The sequence below is a fragment of the Leptosomus discolor genome, chromosome Z (assembly GCF_034619465.1).
Source record: "Leptosomus discolor isolate bLepDis1 chromosome Z, bLepDis1.hap2, whole genome shotgun sequence".
NCBI lineage: Eukaryota > Metazoa > Chordata > Aves > Leptosomiformes > Leptosomidae > Leptosomus > Leptosomus discolor.
This window is the reverse complement of record NC_141419.1, coordinates 24264715-24288136: the sequence shown is the minus strand read 5'-3', so window position 1 is coordinate 24288136 and position 23422 is coordinate 24264715. Positions and strand designations below refer to the sequence as shown.

The following is a 23422-nucleotide window of genomic DNA, read 5'->3' as shown; positions in this document are numbered from 1 at the left end:
ATTAGCTGCTACCCTGCCCCAAGAGGGAGTGCAAGTAAAGGTTTTTGCTGGTGATGCTCTTAAGAACTTGCATGTTGGTATGGGAACTACTGTCAATAAAGCCAAAGAGTCACTTAGCCTGATGTTAAAACAGTTAAAGGGCATGCAAGGTGAGGAGGCTGTTGTGGTTTGTCCCATGGTTTGATGTTCCCGCTATCCCTGTGTTTTCAAGACAGGCTTTATTGGCATAGCTTTTCCTCACCAAGGAGAGGAGGAGTGAGGCCAGCCAAAGTCTCAAGGAAGGGCTGGAGGACCAGGTCCATGAGGAGGAAATGCAACCACAAGAGTTCAAATGCATTCAGGTCTCAATACCATCTTGTTTTGACTGCTCAGCCCACAGCTGGGACCAGGCCACACTGGGGCAAGTTACCAGCAGTGTTGTTCTGACATGGCTTGGCTGAGCTCATCAGAGCAGTGAGACCGATCCAGTCCTTCATTGTTCCTTGCTCCCGCTGCTGGTTGTGATCATCAAAAAGAAAAATTTAGCCAAAGTTGTGGTCTGATTCTTTTCAGTCTTTTCCCTTTCTCTACATGTTTTCAGTGTTTTCATAGAATCATAAAATCATTTGAGTTGGAAAAGACCCTTAAGATCATCAAGTCCAACCGTAAAACTAATCACAGCAATTCTTTATTTTTCTGTTGTGAAAGCAGTGGATATACTGTATATACTGAAATGAGCTTAATCAAACCGACTGTTTTGGTTGTTCAGTCAGATCTGAAAAGTAGCACAAAAGAACCTGTGCTGGCTTTAGGTGCTGTTGTTTTGTGTACCAGGAGCCTGAGTCTGTGCTGCATCCATTTGATGCTCCCAGTCTCCACAATGCTTCCCGTCACTATCTTTGGGCTGCCTCTAGTTTGTACTTTCACTTACACTCTTCTGGTTCAATTCCTGGCTTTGTTTAATTTAGAAATGTCAGAGACATACTAGCTTCCTTCACCTGTCTTCTTGCCCATGCAAGCTGCTTCTTTCTCTCTGATTCCTGAGTCTGTGTGAGTCCCTTCTGAATACCTGGTGAACAGCAGCTTTGAGAAAGCAGATCAGCTTTTGAGGAGTTTTTTGGGATTTGGGTTGTTCTACCTGCAGTACTTTAAAAGAAGAGCCAGCATAGACTGTGAAGAAGTGACTGTTCAGTTTCTGAAAAACAAGCCTTTTAACAGCGTTTTTGATGGGTACTTTTAACACCCCTATCCTGTTGCCCGTTTGGCTTTCTGGGGTGATATATCTTTAAGGCCCAGATTTATGCTCATCGTGGTGTATAAAATGTGTTTATCAGCTTGGTTAATGAGAACAGAATTGGCATGGTACAGCGGATCATAAAGTATATTGACAAAGATTTCTAGGGAATAGTTCTCACTTTAAATTAAAAATACCTTTTAATTAGTTGACATTTTTGACCAGGATATATTTTAAGTCCTTAAACTTTTTAAAAATCTTTTTCCATCTAATTGATTTAGAGATAGCAACAGGGAGCTCAGATAATTTTGAAATTTCTAGGAGGATCAGCCTTTGGGGGAAAAAGTCACCTTTGGAGTTGTCACTGGAAAGCTGTCAACAGCTACTAGCATATTTTGAGAGTCCTGGATCCAGTTCATGAAGCTATTAGCATATAAGCAGGACTTCCCAGAATTTAGCTTTGAGTGGCAGTTTATTCCACAGGGGTTTTGCTCATTCCTTGAAGGTGGGTGAAGGTATGGCAATGGCTAGTGTCATGGTTGGATCCCAAGTCATGTTTGGTGATTGAGCCAAACTGGGATTGACTGGTACATAAGCCAGTCTTTCAGAATCAGCTGTGCTAAACAGCCTGTGATAGGATTAATGTTTCTTGTAGGGGGAGTCGATTGTTCATGTCTTTTTGTCAGATGTCATCAGATGCCTTGTGCTCTAAATAAAATGTTTTTAGGCTATTCTGCCTCTCATTCATTCCCCAGGCCTCTCCATAATTCAGGGCTTTCATCTGTATAGCAGCAACAATTTGACAGCAAAATTTCTTTGTTCTTCTCTGCTTCATGTGGGATATGTGGGAAACCCAGACGTTCAGCTCTCGGGCATGTCTTGCCTACTGTTCTTGTTGATTCTGGCAAGTCAGTGCATCCGGCTGGCCTGGGTAAAGGACATGACTTCCCTGTGACGAGCTGGACAGGGTTTGTATTAAACTGTCTCCCGCTGGAAACCTGTTTTCTTTCTGGAAGAAAAGGATGATAGGACTTTTCTCTTGCGTACTCCAGCACTGTGGATTATTGCAAGCTTTCTGAAGGGAAATCAAGCCAACACCTTATGTTCTCAGCAGTGTGAACTGTTGAAAAAGGGACTTTCCAAGACAGCCTGAGGGGATATTGCCCACTGATCACCAGCTGCCTGGGATGTAGATCTGTGGGGACAGAGGAGCATGTGCATGGTATTTTTTAAGCATTCCTCTTCGCGTGCCTGTGGGACATGTTTCTGCAGAATGGAAAATAAAGCTGGGATCCTGCAGGTGCAGATGTTACAGTGGGTGTGTCTGTCACTGGTAAACATCCCAGAGGCAAAAATCCCCCAAAAGTCTTGTCACTCAACAACTCAGTTATATTAAAAGTAGTAGTGAGTGTGGAAGAAGGAAAGTGAGAGGAGGTTACTTATGCCAGTGTTCATTAAGTTGAGAGCCAGCTGGCCTTTAAAGCTGTGGCCAAGTTGTGTGGACCAGAAGTATTCATCTGCAGATGCAGAGAATGTGAGATAATTAAAGAGGAAGCACTTCAATCAATGTAACGAGCCACCTTTGCCTTCATGTTAGCCTTGTGACACATGGGCAGCACTCCTGCTACTGTGCGTAGTCTCTGGAGGATGGCAGGGTTGGGCTCAGGTTGTTCTGCCCTCTCAGTTTCATGGGAGAGATTGATTCTTCAATGCTTTATCATTGCAGATGCTTACAGTTCTGTAGAAAAAGCATGAAACATCAGACCAGAGGTCTCTGCTCACACTTTCTTTTAGTGAGTTTGTGTCCTCCAGGCACAGGTGTAGCTGCTGGTCCAGACTAGGGGAGTGGGCAGTGAACATCTGAACACCAAAACACCAGGTTAGCTCTGCAGGCGCTCTTTTACTATGCCTTCCTAGGTGGTGAGGACTTGTGACTTTAGTAGGAGCATAACAGCAATGCACAGTGGAGTGGCTGTATTTTACAGATGGGGGCTGATTCTGTAGCTAAAAGGCCCGCACGTACACGCGTGCTTTGCCCAACATCCCACTGGCATCAGCTGTCTGTCAGACTACAGCTGCATTGGGAAATGCATCATGGCATTTAAATCTTTTCTTTTAGCTGGTGGATCTAATGGATACTTTAATTTCCTTGGGAGACAGAAGGGAGCGGGAGAAATAAAAAAGGAGACGCTGCAGGGCTTGTAGTTCTTATTGTGGCCAATGTGGGTTTGAGATGGGATACATGAATCTTTTAAAGAAGAAAAGGCAACTCAATTTCATGGCAGGGAGGACCTGACTTTGCTAGGCAGTTTGCCAGGATTTTGTAGTGACTTGGTGGTTTCATTCCTCAAGAATGTGGTGGTGGGCTCCAGCACCAGAGGAAATCTATTGTGGAGGGTCATGCTGACAAAATTTCTCAGGCTCTCCCTAGTCAGGACCTTGAGCATTTTAAGTAGCTGGGCAGTATGGAAACAGGCCTCTGTTGCATTTCAAGTTTGGGACTAGATGCTGGGCAATATGGTTAGCTTTGGTTTGGTGAAATAGATTTTGTGTATATATTCTGTTGCTGGGCATCAGTGAGCTGCAAAACAACAAACAGTAATAATTAATCCTATATAACAGTATTCGAAGTTTACTTTTTGTAATAAATTCAGATTTACTTGGGTTATGTGGGCTTGATACGGATCTTGCTATAGATGATGTAAATTTCTCCACAGAAAAAAAGTCTCATAAAGAGACTACAACCAAATTCTCCCTCAGCTTACAAGAAGCCCTATGGAATGAGTAAAGTCCTGTCTTACTTAACTAAAGAGCAGGTTCACTGATACCAAGTTTTGCCTTGTAAATTGTAATACTTTCCTTTTAATCTTTAAATTTTAGAACATTTCCTGGGCTGAAGAGTTCAAAACTAACAAAAACATTTAGATTTTAAGTGTATTGTAAAGATCAGAAGAGTTTGAAAGAATGACTTCTCTGGAGCCTTTGTTGTTCTTGCTGTTCACGACTGAGGTTTATACCCTTCTCTGAAAAGCTCTAAGAGCCACCCTGCCTCCAAAACACCAAATCGTTCAAACCCAAGGCCCCAACTTTCACTAATGCTAGCGGGTATGGTTTGGCAAGAGAAGACCCTGTGATTTTCCTCTCTGCTAACAAACACAGATGAACAGAGAAATATGTTATTAGTCTCCCTCAGTATTTCCTGCAGTCTATGACAGTGTTGCCAGAATTTCTTTGGTTTGGCTGGTACAAAGATAACAAAAAAATAATTATCCTTGGAGTTGCAGGGTGCTATTTCTGAAGTCTGTGGTGGGAAGGAGGTGTGGAGTTGGGGGTAGCATCATTCACCTGGAGCAGGTAACTTTGCTCTGGGGACTAACTGGGGGAGTCAGCTTGACCAGGGTAATGGCATTGGCTCACATCCCTGCTCAGCGGGAGCAAGCAGCTATTACACCAGCATATTTTCCAGTCTGGGTCACCTTTGCACAGTCTCACCTTTTCTTCCCAAATGGCAGCATCTCCAGTCTCTTGTTCTGCAGGGCAAGCTGTCCCCTCCCACCACCTTTAACCTATTTCTTGTCTTGCAGTCGTCTCAAAACATTTCTTCTTTCAGTGTTTTATGAGTTTCTCTTTGGAGTGTTTGCTGGCACTGGATGTCAAAGGCCTAAACAAGATTAAAGTGTATGTAAACCCTTCCCAGCTCTGGTCACTGTCTGATTTATGTGAGGTTGAGAGGAAAGTTGATTCATTTTCTTCAGGGAAGTGCTCTTAAGTGTTCAGTTGATACTGAAGTTTCTTGCTCACATAAGCTGTGTGTTTATGTGGTATGTGACAGGAGCAGTAGGAGAACCTGTGAGAAGGTTATCAGCTGAACTGCTGCAAGCTGTGCACCACCAAATGTCAGTAACTGCCCCAGCTGCTGGAGAGTTTATACAGATCTGGTGGTACAGCAGAGAAAAAGATTTTGACCCTTGTCACCATGACAGTCCTTCAGTCTGATTTACCACAGAATTACTCACATCGTACCTTAGACCAGCTTGGCTGAATTCTGATTTTGCTCCTGAGATATTGCCTATATTTAGAAAAGCCTTCCTGGAATGTAATTGCCAGGCAAGTCTTTTCACTTTGCTGATACATCCTCTATCTACATTTTCAACATCAGGTATGTGTACATGGCATGCATAACACTCATCCAGAACATGAAGCCAGGAGGAGAGCTTAAAGGCTTGACCTTACTACTGGTCTCTTCCCACAGTGCTTCGTACCCTTACAAAGGGTAGAACAAGAGCAGTGCTTTGCTTTTGGGAAGGAAAGCCTAAGGGTCTCACCTGACACAAGCTTCTGCAGGGGTTCATGTGAACAGCCAAAAAGCACAATTCATCCATGCCTTTCTGTTTCTTTCTAGATTATTACTTTCTCTGAAACAGCTGTAAGTTACTGCATTACCATTGATGATGTCAAAGAGCAGAGCTTTCGAAGCAAGAGCAGCATTTGGCTTTTTTACCATTGGTTGAAGCTACCAAGAGAAGCAGCATCAGAAAGCTGCATCAGAAATAGCTTTTCACTAGAGAAAGCCTCTTAAAGGAAATTATTAACAGTAAAGGTTTAATTTTTGTCCTTAAATTCTTGCTCTTCCATGTTGCAGTATTGTTGCTGCAAGCCAAACAATTTATTCGCAGCACCTTTTAACAACTAAAATGAAAAAGATATTTAGGAATCCCTGTTAGTCCAGGCTCGTAGTGGGAATGCTGCCCATATGCTGTTATTTTCTCCTTCCTTGCTGTGGTAAATTTGGCATTCTGTCAGAATGGAGTAAGCTTGCGCTCCTTTTGTTAGCGTTATTTGGTGAAGTCATATATGCCTTTTCTCTACTTTTAAATCTAAATGGCTCTGGTCTTGTGCTTACATGTTGCCTGGATCGTCTGTGAGCATTGTGTAGATACTTTTACTGAGGTGGGATTTCTGATTTCTTACGTGACTGTTGCTTTTGCCTCTCCTTTGCCTTTCATATGTATGTGGCTTTTTCTTTTTCTTTATAATTTTAAGTCAACCTGCTGGGATCAAACTCATTGCATAGAAGGAAAAAATGTGAGATGTTTCCTGCAAACAATTTATGGCAAACTCATTGTACTAAAGCTTGTTGAAAAGGAACCTTTTTTTTTTTTTTTGGAAGGTGAGAATAAAGGAATTTCCTCCTCCACCCTTGTGTTGTTGAGCCGTAAACTGATATTGTTGAGAGGGAAAAAAGTAGCAAGGCTTTAGTTTTCCTCAGGATATTATCATGTGATTTTAGTGAAAACTTTTAAAGATACAACTGTCACTCTAAAAGTGTTAGCAATTCCATTCAGAATTGAAAAATCAGTTCTTTGCTTGTTTTTAATTTGAAACATAGTCAATTCAGTTAATTTCCACAAAAGATGTGCCCTTCTGAAGATTCCAAGAGTCCTCTGGCTAATTTTATAGTTCAGTGAGAATTAAATCTTTTTTATGGTGCTCTTTGTTAAGCAGTTTGATAATTATTCCAGCAGATAACTGAGTTTGCTCTGGCAAAACACTGAAGCCATGCAGAGTACAGTGTTGTGTTTTTTCTGAGGAGTATGAATACAACTTGGTTTAGTCAATCAGTAGCAATTACATATTTAGCACTTTGGCTTTTTGTCAGAGGTTTCTTAACCAAGTAAAGCATTGTTGGCATCTGACACCTGGTGCAATAAGTTCATCCCTGGTCCAGCCTGGCTCCCACCGAGGGAATGGGAAAACGCTCTTTAAGGGTGGTAGTGGGGTGGGGTATATTCTGTTTCTGTACTTATCAGGCAAGATGCCTAAACTGAGGTTTGACACTAGCCTTCTTTAGTTTGTGTTGAAGTTACTTTTATTGAAGCACACAGGGTCTGAATCCTTGATGTCCTGTGCATTTATTTTACTTTATCAGACGGTGAGTAGGCCCACCATCCCACCTTTTCCTGTTTTCCTTGGTACCCACGGGATTTCCTACAGACACAAGTTGTTGCAGGAATGCAGATCCCAAGCTCTTGTTCTGACATTTCTCTCAAAACTCAAATTGTCTTTAATTTGTTTCCCTGATGGTCTAGTTCCTGTTACCACTCAAGTGAAATAGCAGGGATAGATTAATGCTGCTCTGAATATTATTAATAGTTCATAGTTACATCCCTAATTAAGATTGGAAATTGGATTTAAGTAATTATATAAACCTGTTATAAGCTACAGTTTCTGTCCCCAAATCTTAAAGTAGACAAAACAGAGAATAAAGAAAGCAGATACAGCTCATTGCTCAGTAGACAGCATTGCTACTGGTAGACTCCACAGGGCTGCCAAGTCCCAGTAAAGAACTAAGTAATTTTGTCTCTTTGCATATTAGTTCCAGTAAAATTCAAACCTAAAACATTTTTTAATGGTTGTGATTGATGGGCTGATGTTTCTACAAGTCTTCATTTGACTCTAGGTAGGAAGTCAGCTCCTCTACCACGAATGAAGAGGAGAAGGATATAAAAAGGATGTGGGGCAGGTTATTAATTTCAGCCTCCTAGGTTAACTCTCACTGTTTCTGGACGTACTTTTAGAAGTCATAACTATATTCCCTCTGCAGGACAAGCCGGTCGCAGAAGTTAGAAGGAGCCTTCCAAGGTTACCAGCTTTTTTCCCATTGCATCAGGGCAAGATCAGGCGTATTGCTTATTGATTAGCCAGACTTTTGCATTGCTAGAATTGGTTATTCCTTGGTTGTAGGTGGAACAACTATTAGGAGTTTAAAACGTAGCGTTTTTGGTGGTTCTGGGCTTGTGTTAGTTCACCCTGAAAATATCATAAGATGAAGCATGGAAAGTGGTTGGAGGAAACAGGGAGGCAGAGGCAGGGCAAAAGGAAGCTCTCACGGTCTGAGGCTGGGATGATGTTGAGAAGAATAATTTTTTTGTACTCTTGATTGCTAGCTTGAATCATGCAACCCCAGTTGACATGGGTGGGGACATAGTGAGGAAGCAGTGTGCCACAGCTGCGCTGACTCACGGGGCAGTAGTCACCTGCCTGCTTGCTGATTTCTGTCTTACTGTGAAAGATGCAAGGCTGATAAAAGCTGGTAGCATGGGCTAATCCAAAACACCTTCGATTTGCTAGCTTGGACCATGGCTTAGTTGCCATATGTGGTGATAATCAAAGCAGAACGGGAGTTCATGGCTTTATCGCATTTCAGTGGAGCTCTGGTAGAGCAAGCTTTCAAATCTGCGTTGGCCTCTCTAGAGGCACATGGATAACTATGGCTTAACAAGACCTTGTACTTAGTTCTCACAGCTTTCCTAAAGCGTGTTTGTTGTCTACCAGATGCTTTGCTCTGTTGAAGAGGACTTTAAAGGAATATGGCAAATTAAGTTCAAGGTATTAGTTTTAGTATAGAAGTTGTAGAACATCACCTTTATCCCGCAAAAATATGAACATATGAAAGTAAAAACAAACAAAAATTAGCCTTTTAGATATGTTGCATTCTCAAATCAGTGTATTTTAGTTACCTTATTTGCATGTACCAATAGGTTGACTAAAATAGACTAAGTACTGAAGCATGCGTGTTTCGAGGCTGAATCAGACTCGGAAAAGATTTAGCCAGAGCAACTTGCAAGGGGTTCTGCAGGAGGGAGGGTACAGAGTTACTTAAGTTCAAGGTAAGTTTCCCCTTAATTTCTTTGTTAGAGGCTAACTGTCCCCAAATGTGAATGGCTTCTGGCGCCTTCCCAAATGTTTGTCTTCTGTGTCAACTCATCGTCTTCATAAAGCTGACCACATGAAGCAGATTTGTAAAGGTGTCTCCACATCAATGCATCTCTTTTCATACATCTATTTTCACTTGTGTGCCTGCTGTTGAGTACTGACTGTTTTTTTTAAATTGGAGAGGTATGGATAGGTATTGTGATTTGAAAGTATGTGTGCATGGTGCACCATTTTGCTGGGTCTTCAGAACACTTATGTAATTGGAAAGAGATGTGTATGTGAAACATTTGGTTAGCAGCATTTATGGCTTCCTTGATTTAATACCCATTTCAACATATTCTTTAAAGCCCGTTTTCATACTGTAGAAAGAGTTGCCTAAGAAACTCTGCCCATGGTATGTCTGTCTCTGGAAGGGTTTCCAGCAGTCTTGCCAAGCAGTGGAGACTATGCAGGAAGAAAATCTGTTGATTTCAGGTAGATTTGGATTTAATTGCATTCCCCTACAGATGGCATGGCTGATTTAAGATAAGAAGCTGAAATTAGAGGGGGCGAGGGCGGGGGGGGGGGGGCTGCTGGTGGTGGTGAGGGTAGTAGCCTGGTCTAAAATCTGATTAGGGCCACTCCACTGCTGCTTTTGATCAATCCGTCTGTGCTCTAGATCAGAAAACAAGGCTGATCAAGTTTATAGGAAGAATCTAAAGCCAGGACAAAATGTTGTGTCGTATGACCCCTAGTATTTTTTAGTCAATTAAGATAACTCACTGAAAATTTTTTTTAAATTTCCCTAGTGATGCATAACTGGGACAGTATTGAACATGCACGAGAAAAAAAAAACCTTAAAGGTTGACATCTGTCAACAGAAGCTAAATGGAAAATATGTGGGACAGCACTGCACAAAAGTGATTGAAAATCCCAGAGGTACAGCAGTGAATGAGACAAGTTTGAATCAGTAACGGGTCATAAACATGTAGCAGTTATCTCGGTTAGGGAAATAATACAGTGACGGATTCTACTCAAATATGGTTTCATTTGCCTTGAAACTTAAGGCTTTTTATTAGCAACTTCAAATCCAATTAGATTTAATCCTCTGTGGTTTGGAAATTTCACCATTGTCATGCATACATTTTCCAGCTCAGACTCTTACTAGCCCTTGATACATCCACTACTTGCCAGCAGTTCTTCACATTTTTTTCCATACGGAAATTCTCCTTGAAATCAGATCTGAGTTTGTGTTCACTTGAATTTCAAATTACTCTCCGTAGTTCAGTTGGTAAAGACTGTCTTGGTCAGGATCCATTTGTAATAAAATCTTGATTTGGTCTGGTCACCGTTAACTTGGAGTCTTTCTGATCAGTGAATTATCTTGTTTATAGACACTGATTTCTTACCATGTACACCCTCCAGTTTCACGTGGCAGCATTTTTCCTGTTGATACAAGAAGTCTGTAAGTGCTGCTATAAAGCTAATGTACTCCTTGCTCAGCCAACTAATTAGCATGACCTTGGCAAGCTTCCTGAGGTCTTTGGGTCTGCATTAACTCACCTGTACATACTGCTTAAAACTAGAACATTTCTGAAATATCAGTGTAGGGGTAGATTTGAACAACTGGGTGACAGAAGGAAGGAGAAGGTCTAAGAGAAAGGTGTTAGCACAACAGAAATGCTTTCTTGCTCAAGTCAATATTTTGAAAGAGAGCAATGAGTTATTAACAGCCAGCTGTTCTTCATCTGCAGAAGGCAGAAAATAGCATCTTGACTAAGGTTGTGCTTCCCTACACTTCTAGGCACATTTAAAACTTATCCCTTGGGTCCAACACTACCAAGTTTTAATCCTTGGTAGTGAAGCTCACACCTTTTTCCCCAAGCACCTTTTGTCATCTCAAGCAGTCAAGGGATAGGTGATAGCAATGAAAAATGAGTTGCACAGGATGTGAGGGAATGTCGTACACCCCAGATGAGCTCCATCTCCGTGGGGAGCAAGGCAGCTAAGGAATGTAGCCTGAGCACACTGCCCAGCCTTACGCCTGTCAGAAAGGCTCACATGTGTTACCCAGGGTGAAACAGATCAACAGATGCTCCATAATCCACATTCTCTACAGAAACAATCATGTATGTCTCCTAACCTCATGAGTCATAATAACATGTTTCTTTTGCTGTTCGTAGGGCTCTGATTGTGCCTTCTGGCAAGCATGAAGAGACCCCTTCTGCTTTCCTCTCTCCCTATCTAACAGTGCCTTTATGCAAGGTCAGAAAGGAAAGAGCCATGGCATGCCATAAATGCAAACAGTGCTCTAAGAACCAACAGGAATCTTTTCTGTTTCCTTGTCAAACTTTTATAAGTGTGCAAGCATGCTTATTCCCTCTTCAAGCACTCTCTGGGTCTTGCAGAGCAGACAGGATCCTTTGGCATTTATTATAAAGATTATTCAGGTCAAATTTTGCTGTCGGTTGTGCCACTGCGACCCCAGCCAGCATCCAGCCTCACCACCCAAATCAACTGAGCAGCCCTGTCAGGGAGGCACTGACAAGAGCAGATCTAACATAACCATCCTTTTTTGTCATGAATGCTACTGCAACAGTGGTAGTCCACATGGAAAACCACTGTCCTCCCAGAATTCTTGTTGGTTTTTTTAATCCTTGTTACACTATAAGGAAGGCACACGCGAGTCTTTCACCTCGAGAGCAGAGCTCTCAAGGTAAGCGGGGTTCTAACAAATGCTGTATGTGCTGGTGTCATGGTCAGGCTTTGACCATAAGTATGTTCAGGAATAAGGATGCAAAACCAGACATGCCAAGGAAGGTGACAGTGGGCAGTCCATATTTTATGATTTTTTTCTAAGTGGGTGGGAGCTTTCCTAAATTGTGGGAGGTTTCAGAGTGCATGGACAGGAGTGAGAGAGGCAGAGTGAGAGGTCTGGAGCGTGCTGCTTCCCACAGTGGGTTGGTACCCAAGGCTTATTGCCAGCATTTGCTTATTTTCAGTGGTGTGTTAAGCAACAGTAGTTTGCATAGGTTTTGGAGAAGAGAAGTGAAAAGATTTCCATCTGAAGATAAGGACAGCTGGGCACACTTTCAGGTGAGACTGTCATAAAGTTTGGAGTCCTTAAGACCTCTGGCTAGTCTGAAGAGCACTTCCTGTTTAGCCAAGACAAAAATTGGAGGTAGCACCCTCTCCTGCTTGTCTTTTTTTTCTTCTACTGTCTTACCGAATCACTCCCCACATACATACTGCATGGTGTGGGGTTTTATAATACTCTTGTGTGTACTCATCTTTTTAAGGATGATATCTCTAATTCTCAGGTTCACCCTGGAAGTCGTCTGCTCCGCCTGCAGGGAAGTCTACCACAAAGAGCATGTGCTGGAGTCATAGCTGAGCATGGAAATGGACATGACATAACTGAATGTAGACCACCATCCAGGGAGGAGTATCTGGGAGGAACCTTAGGCAGAGAAGGGATGCTTGGATTATGGCAATGTGAGCGCTCCCACAGTGGCTTTTTCCTGACTGGAAGAGACCAACAAAGTTTGGAAGTAGGGCTGGTTGGCAATACTTTGGGTAACTGAGCAAAGCAGGGAGAGATGAAGCCGTGGTCATGGTGTGTAAGATTTCAAGAGGAAATGTAAATGAGGGTTGACGTTTGAGCTCAGAAACCACAACCAGAGGTTTTCATCTCTGCTGTGGTGCAAACAGCATCTTCCCACTCCAAACATCCCCTTCCAGTAATGCAAAGGAAGAGGTTACTTCCACAGCCCCCACCCCTGCTATGTCCTCTCTCCCCCATGACAAAAGTTAGGGGGCAGCTTATTCAGCTGCTTGACAAAGCAACAGAGCTTGGGCCTCTGTCAGAGCTTTCATCTGGTTTAGTAATTTACTGCTTAATTAAGTTAATATCATGTTCTGCACTGAAGATATGGCTGTCAAGGCATGGCTTAATTAACTTAATATCATGTCCTGCACCAAAGCTGCAGCTGTCACGGCACAACCAGCATCGCAGCTGGAGGAACAAGCAAGGAACCAGTGGCTGAGGGGGTCAAAGCACTCTGCAGACATGCCCACATCAGTCCGAGTTTGCCCTCGGAACCAAGAGAAAGCCTCTTCTCAGCCCATCATGACCTCATGCTGGGCTGTGGTCTGGTGGGAACCTGTGAACCTTCTCCCACATCCCTGATGGCCCCTGGGGCTGGGGTGGGGTTGGCCAAGCGGGAAATGAGCCTTCCTCCCCAGGGACACATCTGGGTTCTCCATTTTGCCTCAGGCCTGGGAGGGCTTTTGCTCAAGGCTTACCCAAACGGCTCACACATCTGCCCCAGCAAGTGCAGAGGTTTACACCCCAGCCTGACCATCGGGTGCTCTTTTAAAACTGCTGTTTCAGTGCTAGTGCAATGCTTTCCTTCCCCAGTCTCTTGCAGCTACCAGCCATGCAGTTGCACAGAGGCGATGAAGCAGAGCCTGGCCATCTATCCTTTTGTTCTCCCTCTGCAGACTCTTTGGCTCTTCAGCCATAGGTGAAGGACCAAGCAATCAGCAGAGCCAGTGGGAACTAAATTTGTGTCTAGTCTTCTGCCATCATTCACCTAGTTCAATTGCACGCCCTTGCAAAGTTCATCTGCAACAGTAGGTCAAACCCATATTCCTTAACAGTAGGAAATTGAAAGCAAACACATCCTGCCTCAGTTACTGAAAGCTTTAAAACAAAGATGTCCCAAATGTGATTTCATTTGTAAGTAGAGCAATTTTATTCTGCTTTTGGGTTTTTGGTTTTTTTTTTTTTAAGGAAGTAAATATTTAAACAGTTTCTGCATCTGAAGTAAAATTTTTATGACCGTTGTTAGCATGTGTGCAGTTTTGAGTGAATTGGACCTAAAAATAAGCAGCATTCCTTTCACTGGGGTAGATTTAGTGGGCACAGTGTTATTCAATGTTACACCACTTCAGCAGATTTCCTCAGAGCTGAGGAAAATACTTCCGAGTCATAAGTTTTAATTTATACTATTAAAAGAGTACCGATTTGAGCTGCAATTGTTGCCTCCCGAAAACAGTTTTGTTCCCATCTTCTAATTTTTTTTTTTAATTAATTTGATTCACTTGTGGCAGTGGCAAGTTTTAATGAGATTTCTTTTTAATTAAGGCGAGAGCATATGAATCCCAGAGGGTAGATCCTGCTTTTGTTGAAAAATGCCCTCATACAAATAGGATGCTGTTCCATTAACAGTGCTGCAGGAAATACATTTGAGGATTATCAGCAAGGCACGACGATAGCGCAGTCCTGCTCTAAAAATGTCTGAGATTGAGAGAGGCCCTTCTCCATCTTGATGTGCCTTTCATGAGAGAAGATAAAGGCAACTAAATATAGGGAGGACATCGCTACATTCAAGTCGCTGTAGCTGTTGATGAGGCAAGAAAATAAAATTAAAGCTAATGGTCTTTTTTGTTTGGGAGAACTTAAGTGCTAGGGTATCTTTTCACTTCCAAACTAGATGCAAACCTGTGCCAAGCCTAGGCCTGTCATTCTTGTGTCCCCCCCCCCCCCGACTTACCTGTCTGGTTGTGTGAAGTTGAAAGCAGGAACTTTAGGATTGAGTGCTTAGAAGGCAGGTTGTAAAAGCAAAATACTGTATCAGGGGTTTTTCCTCCTCCCCCTAAAAATACCATCACTTCACTTTGAAGAGGAAGAGAGGCAAGAAACAGGTGAGCCCAGAGCCAGAGGAACCTGCCCAGCTTCCCTGCTCACCAACTCTCGTGTCTGTGACCTGCTGCACAACCCTGGAGACCAGCAGAAACACTGGATAAAGCTCAGTTCAATTAATGGCAGATACCTTGTCAACTCCACTGTGACTGGAATATCATCTGTTGCATTTCTCTGGGTATTTTGTTGTTATTACCATGTGCCCTTATGGTGCTGTGCTACCACTGACATTGTTTAGCACCAATTCCCAGAAGAAGGCCTATTCTAAGCTTAAAAAAAATAATAATTCTGTTTGATTAGATAAAAGGGAAAAAATCAGCTTACATATATGGGAAAATGCAAGATAAAACCTGTCAGAGGAAATTATATTATGTTTTTGTTAGGCTCAAAGAAATGTGTTTTGTATTGTGCAAACACAAAACAGTTTGCTCTCTTCCTGCACAGCTTGCCATCCTTTTTCTTTCTTTTTTGTAAAGGTTAGGAGCTAAAAAAGTTTTCTGGAACATTTTTATTTTACTAGTTATAGATTAGATTAAATAAATTTAGAAATACTTCTTGGATGCCCTTTTTCTCAGGGACTCTGGCAAAATTAAGAAATATAGTGATTCACAATCAGACTTTTCTTGTATAGCAGCATCCCAATTGCTTAGTCTTTGCAAGTCTCAAATAATTTTTAAATTACGTTGATAGTGAAGTAAGTAAAAGTGAGTGACGTCTATCTGAACCTCATCAATTTCAGGAGCTTGGTTATGGAGGAAGCAAGGTCAGAGATACTTCAGTTTTGATTTTTAAAAACTAAAATCTGATCCGTGACATTCTGCAAGAGCAAAACCAAATCCGTTTTTGTTTATTCCATTTTTAATTCAGTAGCAGGAACGAAATGAGAAATTGTTATCTAGGTGCCTTTCATGACTTGGAGAATAGTAAGGTTGTGTTTTCTTTTTATCTGTCACTACCGTGACTATTCCATGTGCCGTTAGTGGTCTTACTTATCTAAATTCCCTATACCTCCCTCTTCACCAAAATACCAAGTAGTTCTTAAAAAAAACCTAAATGAACACAGACTTGATGGGGGAGAAAATCAGTAATTGCTGAGTCATGCTTCATTTTCCCACAGTCCCAGATGCTAACCTGTTCTTACTAATCGAGCGATAGAGGCTCTCATCTCACCATGTTTAGATATTTACACGGCACTGCAGATTTTATGATGGAAATCCCATGGTAGTTACTGGGGTTTTTTTATCAGCCTATCTTTTCTATGGTTAATGGCCTGGATGGCATTTACAGAAGCACACAGCTACAGAAGAGACACTGCAGCAGAAAGAGTTTACATTTGGCCCACTTGGCATGCTGCTGTAATTACGTAATTAATACAACATCATCTACTGCAGAATCTGACCTGAGTAAGAGAAGTCACTGACCATGATGGCTAATCTTTGAATTGCAGGCAGACCATATATGAGCATGATGATGCTTCTCAGTGCTTGGCAGAGAGTGGGACACAGCATGGTCATTCCCACCGACAAACAGCTCTTTGTGCAATGGGAGACCCCAAGAAAAGTGATGCACAGGCTTTGCATGGCAGGTTTAGAAGAGAAGAGTATGGCATCTAATATGCCTGAGGGCCCTGAGATAACTAAGCTATGTATGTCATTCAGCACCTGAAGATTGTTCAGCTCAACATTGGGAGAATCATGACTGTAAGTCTGCAATAAGGAAAAATGCTGCAAAGCCAGTGACCGCAATCTGAAACAAAAGCAAACCTAGAACTTTTCATGAAGAATTCAAAATTAACTTGGTGTGCACACAGTATTTTTAAACTTAGTGAAATGCTAGTTTGTCTTGTCGTTGCAAGTGTCCCTCGAAAAGATAAAATCACACCATGCTCCTGATTCAAGGGTACATGAACTGAGGGCAGCTTGTCACACTGGGCAAATGGTAAACATGTGCTGGAGATTTTTGGTGTGCTTATGGGGCAGAACTTCACAGCAAAAACATTATCATTATGCTAGGCATTGAGAAGGACCTCCCAGATAATTCCTGCGCATTACCTCTGTCTTATTCAATCCAGGGGGAAAGCTTCATTAAAATACAATATTATGCACCATTTAGAGGTTGGAATTGCTGTTGGCGTACTTTCAGCACAAGTCCTGTCATGCACATTTTGTATTGTTCTTTGAAATAGGAGACCCAGAGCTATGGCATATGGCTAAGATCTCTAAATTTACTTAAAGATACAGCCAGAAGGAGTTCTTGAAATACATTTGAGAACAAAAATAGGTCAAGACAAAATGTTTTGCCTTTGGGTTTTCCACTAATAATTTGGTTGCATATGTTTAATATTATAAACCTGATTTTATTCCATAGTATTACCTTTACAGCTTCTGGGTCATGTTCTGCTTTTGCATACAGCATTCTCAGCTCTTACTAGCATACTTGAGAGATGCATAGTTTGGTTTTGGAGGGCTAAACTTGGCCATACAGAGACCACTGACATCTACACACTTAATTTCTGAGTGTTCATGAAGTAGTCCTGATGCACATGAAGGTTTTCCTCTAATTTAAGGCATACTAAAAGCATATGTATTGCAGAAGATTTTATTTCTGGTTAAGAACAAACAAGCTGTTTTTAAATAGAACAGAATAACTTGTCATTGAGGTTACCTTAAAGATAAAACCTCCTGCACTTTGCTGTAGTAGGTAGATTCAGACTCTTCATGTGGAACATGTTTTCTTAGTTGCTTTCCATATGCCCCCAGGATTTATGATGTGCTTATTACACTAGATTTACACCTATGAATTGTAAATTCCATTGAATTGTTCAATGTTCTCATATTCTTACATCACTCAAAAATCCAGCAATAGAAATGTCTCCTTAGGCAGAACTTAATTGCCTGTGGGGTTGAGTTGCTTTATTTATTATTTTTTTCAGAAAGGTTTTATAAGTCTGTTGGAGTAAGCCATTGGCTTTGTGCAAGAATGTTAATGGATCTTTTGCCTTTGAGTTGTTTTCAACAACTATGACACCGTTCTTGGCAGACTAAGAGCAGTGCTTTCCTGGTGCCTGCTTCCAGGGGAGTGGAGCAGTTTTGAAAGGGCCCTTAAATCTCTTACACATTCAGGGTTGACTAAATGCCATCAATAGTTAGAGCAGTTGCTAGTATAGCCTACTTAACCTACAGCTGACCATTTCTGGAAAAGATGGAGTTTGCAGCAGGTCAAATGGATTGAATATGGAGAGCTTGAGAGTTTGTGATTCACTAGGGAGAATGGCCCAGATTGACCCCCAAGCACAGGTGATTCAAGCAAGAACAGGGCATGATGCCTCCTTTGGAGGGACTCATGGCACTGTATAGCCAGCATCTCCCCTTCAAATGGGTGAACGGCTCTGGCAATTTGCACGCTGCCGTACAGGGGGACCACAGACTCTTTCCCTGTCACACCGCTCAAAGCACACTGGTCATACAACAAAATGCAGAGATCCCATCCCTCTCTTCTGTGTACCTGTCTGCCCCTTCAGTCTTTTCAGTTAGGTGACAGGAGATGCTGATGTGGTCTTTCACCTACCAGATATGCATCCAAAATGTGACAGGGGTAAGAATACGATGAGAAGAGGTGAGACAAGTTAATTGAGCAGCTTAGTGCTGATCACAGGAGGATCATATCCTGCCACATAACTGGAATTCTGTCTGTCCATCACATCACCAAAATTTAGATCTCCTTTGTTCTGTGAGCAAGTATGCATTTCCTCTGCATGCCAGAGTACACCTTATATGATGCATATAGTTCTGGGCTTGTAAGTGAAGAGGGTTCAGGGCCAACTGAGGCTAAAGGTTGTACTTTGCATGTTTGCATGGTGCATAGGTACATTGCAGCTGCTTCCCAGACAGGACATCAGAAAATATGTGTTCTCACCATGCCACTGTGCTTACCGGCACAGAAGATTCAAACAGGACAGGCAGAAACATCAGTGAAAAATCTTTTTATTTCAAATGGCCGTTGTAGAAGTGGGTTTTGGTTGCTCATAGCTTGGGTGGAATGAGGGATATTGTGGCAGGAGGGATCATTGGAAATTCCCAGGAGCTTTTGAAGTGAAGAGTGTTTTGTCTGTTGTACTTCATTGGAGGATTGTGTCAGAGGCAGCATAAAGTAAGTTACAGTAATAACAGGGTCTAAAGGAGATGAAAGGAACTTCCAAGACTAAGATTCATAGGAAGATAATAGCTTAAGCAGCGCAAGAGACATCAAGGTATATATATTTAGAGATCTCTGTCAAGCAAATTTCGTCTCCTAAATGAGGCCTGATGGGCTGGTGGAAACAGTGCTTTTTGCAGATTGGGGGTGGTACACTAGTTCTCTTTTGACTACCTTTTCTAGAAAGACATGGGGAATGGTGGTGTACTGGAGAGCTCTGGGAGGAGGCCAACTTGCTAGCAGTGCTTCATCCAACAAGAAGAATTTTACTGAATTTGGATAACACCAGAGTTAAACATCATTTTGCGTATTCAGAGTATCACTTTTAGTGAGGCTCATCTTCCCATGTCTTGTGAAGGCAAGAACAATGCTGCCAATCAGACACTGAAATAGTAGAAACTTTAAAAATACTTTGAATTGCTGTCAGAGGGCTCAAGGAAAGGAGAGGTGGAAGGTTGTCCGAATGGCTTGATGCAACCTTTTAATCCTCTGGAATCTCTTCCATGAGCATCTTTAGCTGTCTTGTCATTGTCCATATAATTTTTTTTAACTTTTTTTACTATAGTATATCTGACTCTGGAAGAAGCTAAGTGAGAGCACACAAAAAAAATTCCCAACATGCTGAGCTATCAAGTCAAATTACCAGTCTTTTAATTCGTACAGGATGGTCCTCTCCAGGGAACTTTCAGTCAAGGCAGCTGGATCACAGCCAGCCTTTCATTTCAGCCTTTGTTCTCAGCACAGAGCACTCCTTTTTGCATTTCAAGATTGTGGTACATTTACAGATTTACAAAAGCACTTTTCCACTGAAAATCATTGCATAGAAAATCAGGGAGCAAATGCTTCTGATATCTCATTATTGTAGAGGAAAGAGATATTCACAAGTATCTGCACATCAGCTAGTACAAGTTGGTACTGAGCTCTGTGCTTCCTCCTGATCAGGAGAGGTGTATGTGCCCTTGTTATGCAAGATATAGAAGTGTATTGAAAGATAGCTCACCTCCTTCCAGGTAAAGGATTTGAATATAAGTGTGCCAGAAGAAATAATAAAATCATTTACAAAAGCTATACCAGCACTGTAGCATGGAAGTTTCAGAGGCTTCTTGATTACCTGTGCCTTGTCAAAAGGACCTTCAAAGCAAGGGAGACAATTTGAGGAATATAGATCAGTCTGTCCTTGTGGCTGTTCTTCTGAGACACAAAGATTTAGATTGTTCCTGTCTCCCACCCCATTCACTGGGAGGTGGTGCTGTGCTTCCATCACTCACTTTTGCTTGCCTTGCAGTTCCAAGTGGGGTTTGCTTTGAAGCAGACACATCATCATCAAAGTGTACAGACTAAGGAAGACAGAAATCGTAAAATGAGCAAGGAGGAAAATAAGGATATAGGAAAAAAGTCATTGTTTCATACAGCTGTCAGCTTCAGCTTCAAAAAGAGTGGATGAAAGCACTTGGGCACTTAGAAGGGATCAGCAGTGCATTTCAAGGACAGGCAGAAGATTTCTCCTGTCTGTTTTGGACTTACACTTACTTGCTTCTCCTAAAGTAGTGTTGCTAAGAGAGGGACTGGAAGTGGGGCTGAGATGAGCTGAAGTTTTAGATCTAGGTATTGTATTGGTATGACCCAAAAGAAGAGAGAGAAAAAAATAACAAATGAGAAAGTATTTTCCTAGCCCAACTGGTGAGTTTGTGAGAAACAGTGAATCTTGTAATTTAGTTTTCTTAATTTAACTGATTCAAGATCCTAACCATGTCTGGGCACATGCATAAGTGTTTTTCTGCAGAATCACTTCATTTTAGTTATGCTGTTCTGTATCTTCAATGCAATAATACTCACAAAGGCTCATCCTTTTCTTAGATTATTTTTTGCACTAGTGTCCATGACTGAGCTTAATATAAACAAAGTCACAATTCAAATTTTTATGGACACAGTTACTCTTTTAAGTAAGAACTTTTGTCTCATACATAACTTCACATAATTTTTCAAGAACATCCTCTTCTCTGTTCGTACTAGTTACCAGAATGTATACTTTTTTTAAACAGCATATGCTTTTTCATTAAAGGCAGATGAAAAATGTCCTTTTTGACTAATACAACTGTAATAGAAGCATATTAAACTCTTCTAATGGAGCTTAAGGAATTGTAGCGGATGCCAGAGATGAAACGCAGCATGAAAGCAGTGAATAGTACAGCAGTTGTCACTGAAAACAGCCCTTGTGTGTCAAAATACACTTACTTTGTAGTTAACCTATTTAAATGTCTTAATACCACTTTAAAAATGCTTCCCTGGTTTCTTTTGACCTTGGAGGCAGTCACACAAGTCAGTCACATGCCTGTGGATTGAGGGAAGGGCTAGCAGTTTCACACTGCGCACCCTTTGGGGAGAATTCAGTACAGGCAACTATGTTTAGCGTAAGGAGGTGGCATGGGGAGGAGGGGCAAACCTAGATGGCAAACCTAGACGGCAAACCACATGTACATGCTGTTATTTAACATGGATGGCCCTTTGTCCTGTCCTTTTGCAAAGTTAACAAACCAGCATCCCGAGGACCTGACCTCTGAAAGGAGGCAGGCGGTGGGAGGTACGGTTACTACTTGGATCCTCTCGCTTTTTCTGACAGATCTTCAGGCACAGCTTTTAGGATCTTGCTTCAGGTGTTTATTTCTTATGGAAAAAACACAGGGTGGATCTGCCCAAGGAGTGCCACAGGTGCTCTGGAATTCATATTGCCTTTGCCTGTTTCTCCTGTGTAAAATGGGGTGTGGGTTTAGCAAAGGTGCTTAATGTCTCATCAGTGCCTTTGCTTTGTTCCCACTGAAGTTGTGAAGTTCTGCACCCAATTTCTGTGAGATAAGCTGTGATTAATGGGTTGGGCAAAACTGGCTGATGGTGCTTTTGAAAAGGATTCCCCCAATAGTGCTTCTAAGATACGCCACACAGCATCTCTTTACCTCTGGCAGAGAGACCTCTGCCTGAGCAGTGAGAAAAGGCCAGTGAAATCTGAAGGATTAACGGTCCTGGTAGGGAGAGCAGCAAAGAATGAGAAAAATGGGGATGGGCTGACAGATTCTCAGTGGGCTTGGCTGGGAGTCCTGGGTGCAGCGTTTTGTGTTTCTCCCTCGAAGGGGTCTCTGTCACACTACTTGCACCCAGCCATTTGTGCTTAAGTTGGGGCAAATCCCTGTGCTTGCTCACAATTTAGCTTGACTGCCAAGAGGAATAACACCACCTCCAGCTGCTGCCTGTAAATACAGGACAGAGTCCTGCACCTTCATGCAGTGCAAATAACCACTATTCCCTTTACATGAACATTTATTTGATAATTGTCCTTTAAAAGAGAATAGCTCTCCTTTTGACTTAGCAAACAGACGTGGTTGTGCTCAACATCGGGTGATAATAGTCATTATCAAGTGTGATAAAGTGCTATCCAAGTCCTTCATCCTGATAAGCCAGTTGTGAAGAGGTAGCAACGGTGTGAGAAAGTGTCAGGAGGAATTGGAGGATGTACTTTATGTTGCCGGTAGCTTACAATTGTAAGTATCTACTGCCCCTCCGAAACAGGTGACTGAGCTGCTTGTAAAGCATTTCAGGAGTCCCTGCCCTGTGTAGCATGATGCCCCAAGGCCACCTTTAACCACAGAGTAGCTGCAGAAGAGACTGTGTTATTTGTGTACAGCTGATGAGCTGCCATGCAGCAGAGGATATGAGCAATACATGGGGCCACAGCATCCTCCTCCAACTCTCCCCAGTTCGTGCACCTTTGTAAAGGCTCTGCCTTTGTCTGCTGATTGCAGGCTCTGCCTGTGGACAACACATGCCCCTTGGGCAGTGACTTGGGCAGTGCCCAGTCTGCCTGCAGCATGGGTGTGCTCAGCATTAGCATCAGCTCAGTTATATTTTCCCTGAGCCCTTTCCAGCACTCAGCCATCCACAAAGAATGGGGTTACGCCAAAATGGCAGCCTTGCTGAAAGTGGTGGCACGCAAAGTTGTGACTGATGCTCTTTAACAAGAGGAAAGGATCCCAAGCAGTTCCAACAGATGTATGATCTAGTTATGCTAATAATCCAACCTGGTACTTCAGGGGGAAATTCAAGAGTCTTATTTTTTTTTCCCCCACTAACATGTGTGAAGTCCAGACACAATAGGTTACTCTTCATCAGTATCCTTCAGAGTAAGCATTTGTGCTGATATGTCCTCAGTTTCTTTTCCTTCTGGCTATAAACAATTGTCTCCTCACTCCAGCAGCTATCAGGGAAAACTGCAGTGGGAGTGGCAGAAAAATTTACAGAAGCTACAAACAGATAAGGCTCAGTCAAGAAACATGTTCCCCCCTTTGTTTGGTTTTAGCTTGAATTGTGCAATGGCAAATGCTTCTCTCCAGTTATCTGGAGTTCTTTAGTATCTTAGTGAAGACTACATACAGTGACAAAACTGAATGTCATGAATGCTGTCTTTTAATTAGTCATCTTGCTCCCTTTTTCGCTGCTTGTACCCCTCCACAGTCTCAATATCAGCCTTCATCTCTGTAGGGAAGTTGCTATGTGTGGTCCCTTTTGGCTATTCCACACCTGTGATGCTTGTTCCAGTTTCGGCTCCCTCCATCCCTTAATTG

The 23422-nt window shown here is 42.2% G+C and overlaps 1 protein-coding gene across 1 annotated transcript in view; it reads left to right on the top strand.

Annotated features, from left to right (window-relative positions):
- LOC104350161 (PALM2-AKAP2 fusion protein) overlaps positions 1–23422 on the top strand; it is a 223104-nt gene that overhangs the window by 129774 nt on the left and 69908 nt on the right. The window lies entirely within an intron of this gene.